Below are 9,033 nucleotides of genomic sequence, written 5' to 3'. Positions count from 1 at the left end.
GCTAAGAGAGTATTATAGTTTTGTTAACACCACGGTTGTTTATAACACCCACAACTAAACGAGTTAGATATAGGGTTATATATACCAAAGTGATCAGGGCTACTACAACTTCCCACATAACTCAATTTTGAATTCCATCTGATTCCTTCACTTTATAAGATATACATAAGGAACCAATGAAGATAGCGAAAAAACTTTAAACAAATACACTAGCGCCCAAAGAGTATATGATCTGTGGCATCTCTTGTGAAAAAATTGTCGAAATCGGACTATAACTTTTCAAGGCCCCAAATATCGAATATGAAGAATTCAGTGTCTTATGGTAATTTTTCACAGAAAATATCGGTAAATCTCTCAGATATCTTAATTTAATTCGGAGGAAATCTTTTTCTTCTAATAGTGTGTCTCTGTATCAGAAATGGTTAAAATCAGGTCATAACTTCCCATAGCTCTCATAGAGATTTCAAAAATACGATGGACTTAATAGCATATAAATTGGATAAAAGGAATGATTATCGGCTCTTCTGATCATATCTCGTCAATTTAATTGATCTATCAAAAGAAATATTTGATATCGGCACTAAGTTTTACAAATTTTAAAATCTAATGCCTTCTCCTAAAGGGTATGATATTGAAAAAAACTCATTGCAATTGCCTGAAAGACTTACGATTCATGAGAGAAAGTAACAAATGTGTAAGTTCGAACACACATACATTCATACATATTAATAAGAGTACTTACGTGCCTATAGTAATTTCGCTATCATTATTAACTTAATTAACACACGCAGACAGTCAATTAAAACGGAAATAAAGAAGGCCTAAAATATGAATTATTGCATATATACTTATGTACATATATTTAAACATAACGAAATAGCAGAGTGATTATGCCATGAAGGGCTATGTTGACATTTATGATTTCATGCTGCAATCTAATATATTATATTAACTAATTAGGTATAGTCAGCCATCTTCAAATTTCCACACTTCTGTGACTTTGTATGCCATGGATTTAGCTGAAATTCAGCACGTGTTGATTTTGTTGTAAAATAAAAATGTATTTATTTCGTTATAATTTCATTGCAAAAGCACACTAATTATGTGTTTTAATTAATTTATTAACAAATTTCGCATATATGTATTTCGTTGAGCACAACTAAATCGAAATGTGAAGATTTCTGCGCCAAAAAATTATCAAATAGAAAATAAATTAGTTAAATAAAGCTATGATTTTATTTATATTAAAAGCAAACCAGTTTTAGCAAACGCAAACGGTAAACTAAGCTACAGGTGAGCACAGCGTTCATCAAACGGCAGCCATTGGTAACGTCAATGCCATTTGTATTTGCCAGCAGTGCTGCTGCCATCACCTTCGCCTTCGGCAACAAAGTTGTCACAAAATGTTGTGCGAGTTGGTGGCTCCATTGTCAACGACTTTACACACACACACACACACACACACACACACACACACAAGAAAACATACATATTTATGCTAATTATATACATTTATATGTATGAATGTGTGTTTATGTGTGAATTTGCCAAAATCAACGTGTTCCCAACTTCATAGAATATGCTAAAATATACAGAAATACAAACTCTCTGACTGGATTGCTCATTTTAATAAATTCATTCATATACAATTCAATATTTACATAAACATTTATTTACTCTTTTTTTACCTTAAATATAAAGGTTCTTTTTTAAAGCTGTAATATATTAAGTTTGTTAGTTCGCCAAATTTATGGCATTCAGTATTTGAAACGAAGTTCAGGCATATGATCATCTCCGCAACAAGAAGAACGTCTGGTCGGGCCAATTTTGTTTCACTTCTTCCAACAAAGTCTGTCGTATCCTGCTAATAACGCATCAAATATTTTCCAACAGCCAATCACTCGTAGAATCAGCATAAACCAATGATTCGACGTTTCACCACAAAAACGGTGTTTTAGTAAAATATACCTAAAATGCAAACTAATTTCCGTTGATATCTACCCCACTCTGAAATAATATTCCTGAAATAAACACTTTGTAAAATAAAAAAAATTATGATAGTTTTTTGGGCTTACCGAACCACAAGGTATTCAAGGGAAGCCGAATGTATTAAGATGTTTAGAAATATCTGAAAATATTGTTTAGAAGTGCTAGGGTTGACATTTAATCATACTTTGTATAGTATTGAGTCGAAAGGTAGAGAGATTCTCAGCTTTAATATCTCAATTTTTACTCTCGCTGACCATGACTAGTTTGGATCAATATACATATGTATATATTTGTCACCACCTTTTCATCGATTTTAAAGCTGCCTTCGTTACCACAAAAAGGAGCTGCCTCTATGCCGCGATTTCTGAATTTGGTATCCCTGCAAAACTAATACGCCTAGGTAAACTGACGTTGAGCAACACCAAAAGCTCCGTCCGGACCTCTTCGAGCCGTTCAATACCAAATGAGGCTTCACACAGGGTGACTCACTATCGAGCGACTTCTTCAATATATTGCTGGAAAAAATAATACGAGCTGCAGAGCTAAATAGAGATGTTACAATCTTCTACAAGAGTGTACAGTTACTCGCGTATGCCGATGATATGGATATCATTGGAAGTAACAATCGCGCGGTTAGTTTTGCTTTTTCCAGACTGGATAAAGAAGCAAAGCGTATGAGGACAAGACGAAATATCTCCTGTCATCAAACAAACAATCACCACACTCGCGTCTTGACTCCCACGTCACTATTGACAGTCATAGCTTTGAAGTCGTAGATAGTTTCGTCTACTTGGGAACCAGCGTTAACAACACCAACAATGTCTGCCTCGAAATCCAACGCAGAATCACTCTTACCAACAGGTGCTACTTTAGACTGAGTAGGCAATTGAAAAGTAGAGTCCTCTCTCGACGAACCAAAATTCAACTATACAAGTCGCTCATAATTCCGGTCCTGATGTATGGTGCAGAAGCATGGACGATGACAACATCAGATGAGCCAACTCTTGGGGTTTTCGAGAAAAATTAATTTTTTTAATTAAAATTGTATGGTCCTCTGAACGATGGAACGATGAGCTGTACGATTTATACGACGACATTGACTTACATCAGTTCAGCGAATAAAGAGACAGAGGCTACGCTGACTAGGTCAAGTTGTTCGAATGGACGAAAACACTCCAGCATTGAAAGTATTCGATGCATTTTACCCGCTGGTGGAAGCCGCGGAAGAGGACGACCGCCACTCCATTGGAAAGACCAAATGAAAAGTGACCTGACAGCACTTGGAATTTCCAAATGGCGCCAAATTGCAAAAAGGGGAGATGAGTGGCTCGCTCTGTTGGATTCGGCTATAATCGCGTAAGCGGATCCTACGTCAAATATATATGTATATATGTGTGTCGTAATGTAGAAGTCTTAAAATCAGGGAATTCTTGGTAATCTATATGCCATTTTTTTATTATAATTATAAATATTTCTATAAAAAAGAAAACAGATTACGATTACAGCTTCTGAATTCAAGATTTTGTTTATGCGTTAATATTTCATGACACAAACAAGCTCAAACATTTCTGAAACTACATGCTTGCAAGTGAAATTATATTGTGTTTGGGAATAAATAAAGCTTAAAATAAACAATTTTATAATAAACCTAATAATTGTTTAGATTTACTTGCATATTTTCACATCAGAACGTGCTAAGATGGCAAATAGTTTACTTAAAAACGTAAAGTATTTTACTTACTTAAAAAAAAATCAAACTAAAAAAATAACATAACTTACTAGCCAACAAGACGCCACAGAAGCATCTTATATAGCCACATACATATATTTAAATGTGAAATTCATGAGTAATATAGCTTTGTATGCAATATGTAAATTATTTCCAAATAACATCATTCTCCGGTGATTTTTGATGCAGCGACGTGATTTTGGTATGTTTTACTTTACTGTTTATCTTTCGTGATTCGTGACATGTGTCACACAAATAGTAATAATTCGATTTTTCTCACTTTTTGGAATTGTGTCCAAGAACAAGAGAATCAATAACTAGATACTCTTCGGGAAACTTTAGAATTGTTCTTTGATTATGTTATATATCTAAAATATTATCTAATGGTTTCAAAATTTTGCGTTACTTCGCCCTAGTTCACCATTTATTTTGCTGTACAAACTTAAAATCTTAAAACTAATAGAATAAGCATCATACTATATGTAATAAAGCAAGAAAACCTGTGGAACTTTAGTTAAGTTTAGCATCTGATGGCAAATAACACTATTAAACACAGTATTTTTAAATGTTCGCCGTTGTCCACGCAACATGTAACAGTTTTGTTCACACAGAGTAAAAAAGTTTTTAATAGAGTATAACAATTTTAAAAATGATTAAATTTCTTCACAGTATATAACAGTTTTGAACAGAAGGAAAATATTTTTAACAGTGTATAACAGTTTTGGGCTTAGTATAACAGTTTTGAATTTAGTATAACAGTTTTGAACATATGTTTTTCACAAATTGTAACAGCATTCTACAGTTTACAATAGATTTGAAAAAATTATAACAGTTTTGAGCGCAGTATAACAGTTTTGAAAATAGTACAGTTTTGAGTGTATAATTATTTTGTGAGTATAATTAACTGAAATTGGTTTTTAGCACCTACACTATGGTGTATCTCGATTACTTTGGTTTGGTAGATTAAATGGTGAAAATTATTACTTCTTGATTCGATAGAAATTTTCTCCACTCATCCAATAAATTCTTAGAGAATTTAAGCCATACATACGTATATCTAACAAAGTTCTTCTCATTTAATATCTCTTCTTTATATACTCTTACTCTTAACTGTTAACCACTATTCAAATCGATCATGTCAAATGGTGTACTCTCAATGATTACATTGGAAAAGACAACACAATATTCATAATAAAAATAAAATTTGCTACTCATTGTAACGCCTTAAGTCGCAATAGTTTAGCATTTAATCACTTTTTAAGCGTCTTTAGGTTCCACACGCGAACGTCACAAGGCAAAAAAAGGCTGCACAAATGCAATTTCGAACTGTTTTCTTCACGTACATAGGTACTCGTATATGTATTTGTTTTTTTTTTGTTTTTGTATAACTTCACATTTAGAAAAAAAGGCAAACAAAACATCCCAGTGTTGTTATTGTTTTTTTAGTGTCTGACACCAAAGAAAAATTGCCAAATCATATACGCCACTCATTAGGCTAAAGCGTCGAATGGGTGTAAAATTGCATGTCGCTGGTCGTTCGCTGATTCGGCGCGATTTGCCAACTGTTTCACAATGAAATCGCATTGATCAAATGACTATTTTAAAATTAAGTGTGGAAATTTTTAGCACGTTTTATTACAAACGCCGAATTGTTTTTAAAGAATTTTAATTAATATTTTATTTAATTTGACTTGAGATTTAATAATAGAGGAGGAAGAATTTCGTATTTATTTTTCAAACTAAATGTAAATGAATAAATTTTTTTCCAAAGAGAAATTACTTAAGTATTTTTAGCCGATAGTTTTAGGCATTTTCATTAGTAAAAAATATAAATTTTCGTTAAAAAAAAATCTTGAAAAATAATCATAAATTGCACCACAGCGCCATCTATGGTAATCTCGTTTCATATCTTTCCAGAATAACTCTATTACATATTATATATCATCAATTTTAAGAACGCTTTAAAAACCAATTCGATAGATATGGATAGTGTTTTCGTGGTCTAAGCTTTCATTTACTTTTGATTTTATCAAATACGATCACTACATTATCAGTTGTACTAAAATGGGAGTATATACATAGATGAGGTTAAAAAAATCCTTAATTAATTTAAAAAATAATTTCTAAGTCATTCAAAATGAATTTCAACGAAAAATTACACAAACCTTCTCTATATTAACTGATAACCTTCACAGAAAATCATTAAATAAGTTAAGCTTCGTTAAGTTCTAATTAGATTCTCGTTAGTTAAGTTACAAAAATACATATTTCTACATATAACAAGGGATAAAAACGAAGTATATATATATATGAACATCTATAGAATTATTCCGTACTGTATTTATATAGTTTCCTTTTTCACATTGTCGTTCAATCTGCTTAAGTCATTAACATTATAAACTATATACATATATGTATGTAGTATACTGACATGCAAAAATCGGTTGTGATACAATGAATGAATTCTGAGAATTTCGTGATCATAATGTAATTACTACAAACGAATATGGAAGATAATTAAAAATTAATTTAAAACTCTTTCCTAGGTGAAGGAAAATTAAATTCTGCAAATTTTCAAATTATGTTAGTAAAATTAAATTATGAGGGCGGTATTATTTCGGTCGGAACCTTATTGTATGTATGATCATACATAAGCTAATCAAACCTAACCTAATGTTGTGTTAAATTCCCTGAAATGAAAAACCGTATAGACAAATAATCTGAGTCCTTCACATATAAGCAAATATAACTATTTTCAATGTCACATAACACACCTGAGTTACGAAAAGTTAAAAGACGACAGATAAGTTCAACAAACTTCAATCCGGTTTATTCGCCTATCTCGACCTGTGACCGAAAATATGGAGCGTGAAGATCACGACAATAAATTCACCACTTTTTATCTCACTGAACATCGAACCACTCATGAAAAAGCTCACAGCTCCCTCATCTGCAACGGTTCCAACCCTATATATTATATATATTCCATACGGGAATGAGGAAGAAATATGGTGACAGAACGCATACTTGGGTGTTGGATGTGGCCCCTCCATATACAAAGTTTTTTGTACATATCTCGTAAACTACTAAAGCTATATCAAGGAAACTTTCTAGAGTCGTTTCTTTTAAGTAATACCTTACACAGTCCAAAAATGGAGGAAATCGGATTATAACCACGCCCACCTCCCATACAAATGTTATGTTGAAAACTACTAAAAATGCTTTAATTCAGTAAGGAAAACCACCAGAACCCTTAAATTTCAATATAAATATGGTACAGAAAGGCTGCACTCAAAATGGTATACAAAATTTTAAATGGCGGTGGTTCTGCCCACTTATGGGTCAAAAATCACATCTCCGAAACTACTCGACCAATTTCAATGAAATTCGGTTCGTAATATTTTCCTTGCTTCCCCATGATATGTTGTGAAAATAGGCCAAATCGGTTCACAACCGCGCCTACTTCCTATATACCAGAACTTTGAAGACGATTTGAATCGTTTACTTTACAAATATATAAAGTAAGTATCAGTGAATATATCGAAACTGAACTTGCAAAAATACTGTATTTAAAGAGTAGCATCGCCCCTCTAAGAATCACCGAAATTGGTCCATAAGTTTTCAAAACCCTATATATATATATCGAATATTAGGACCTCAGTGCTTCTAACAAATTGTTTACAGAAAATATTGGTAAGTCTCTTAGACATTTTGAAGAAATTCAGAAATTCTTCTAATTAAATATCTCCGTGCCAAAAATTAGTGAAATCGGGTCGTAACTTCTCCTAGCTCCCATATACCTAATATTAGGGATTTCAAACTTTCAATGTACTTTATGACATATACATATTTGCCGAACATGTGAGTCGAATTGTTCGGTTACACCCCTTAGCCCTTCTTTACTTGTTTATTGTAACTCAATACATAAATAAAAGTCTAGAAGATAGCGCTTCCTCCTATTAATGATTTTCCAGAGCTTCTCCTATAGGCCATAGGTAATTCCAAAAAAAATAAAATATATTTCAAAATTCTCAAAGTTAGATAAAGAATTTTTAGGTCTGTTCTATACTAGTAGATGTGTTTTTCAAAGGCCATAAACATAGAATGATACAAATCCCTTCAAAACTCACTAACAACGGCCCACTTTAGAGATAGTCAATTAATGAAAAGAAGGGCAACATAACAACTCTTTCTATTCAATTTAATATGAAGTAAGCTATGTGATCACAGATCATACATTTGTCCATCAAGCCACTAATATATAAAAACCCCCGAGTCTGGCCACGCCACTGACGTTTGGTGACATCAAATATTGGCACATTCATTTAGCTTTGTAAACATTACCGACTTTGTGATAATTTCTAATAACTTTGCGTAAAATTAAACAAACACAATAACCATAGTTAGCACATAGCACTCATACGAGTATGTAAACACTCAAGCATATCAAATGATGGGCGCATAAAGTAATCGATAAAGCATGAATCATACAATATTTGATTTTGAAAATGCAAGTGCTAACCAGCTGCAAATTAATTTCTCAAATGCAACGTGTCAAGTATGATGGGTTATTGAAAATATTGAAAAAAGCGTGAATTAAAACACTTCACACTGATGCATTCATTATGTTGGAGTGCTTTTTCGCTCTGACTCATGACGCATGGACGGCGGAGGAGGACGGACGACTGTTGACGAGCGTATTTTCCAATTTGCACCTTATCAATTCACTTACTTTGCATACTTTCATAGTGGCGTTGGAGTTAATTGCAAAATCTAATTGATTTATCTAATTGAATTAGTAAACAGATGCTCGCTGGAGTGTGTGAGTACGAGGGTGGTTCGGTAAGTACTTAGTCTACAAAAGATAAACAGAAATTTTGGAAAACTGGCGTTTTAGGTATGGGAAAATAAGTTTCTTTTTAGCTCGATTCACCGAGTGATGGTCCAACTTCATTAAACCTTTTGGAAAATAGTGCTTTTGGAGGCCTGCAGAAAATCGGTCCGATTATTTGTTATAGTAGAGCCCTGAGACGGTTTTACGCTTCTCAACTGTCTAGATCTAGATTATAGAAAACGGTGGTCGTAAGCTTTCTGGCCGATTGGTCAATCTTCGCCTTACTCGAATCAGATTCGTCGGCTGAGGTTCACTTTTCCGCGTGTTCCTTGGCCTCTGGTATGACAGTAACCGCCATGTTACGTCGAAGGACACGACAAGTCATAGAAATTCCTTCGGACTGTTCTAAAGTCGTCTCACATAGACTAAAACATACTGGTCCGACCAATTCTTCTGACAGTAACCGTCTACGTAGAACCGA

This window comes from Zeugodacus cucurbitae, chromosome 2 (genome assembly GCF_028554725.1).
Source record: "Zeugodacus cucurbitae isolate PBARC_wt_2022May chromosome 2, idZeuCucr1.2, whole genome shotgun sequence".
NCBI classification, from domain to species: domain Eukaryota; kingdom Metazoa; phylum Arthropoda; class Insecta; order Diptera; family Tephritidae; genus Zeugodacus; species Zeugodacus cucurbitae.
The sequence above is the reverse complement of the archived record's forward strand: the minus strand, read 5'-3'. Positions refer to the sequence as shown.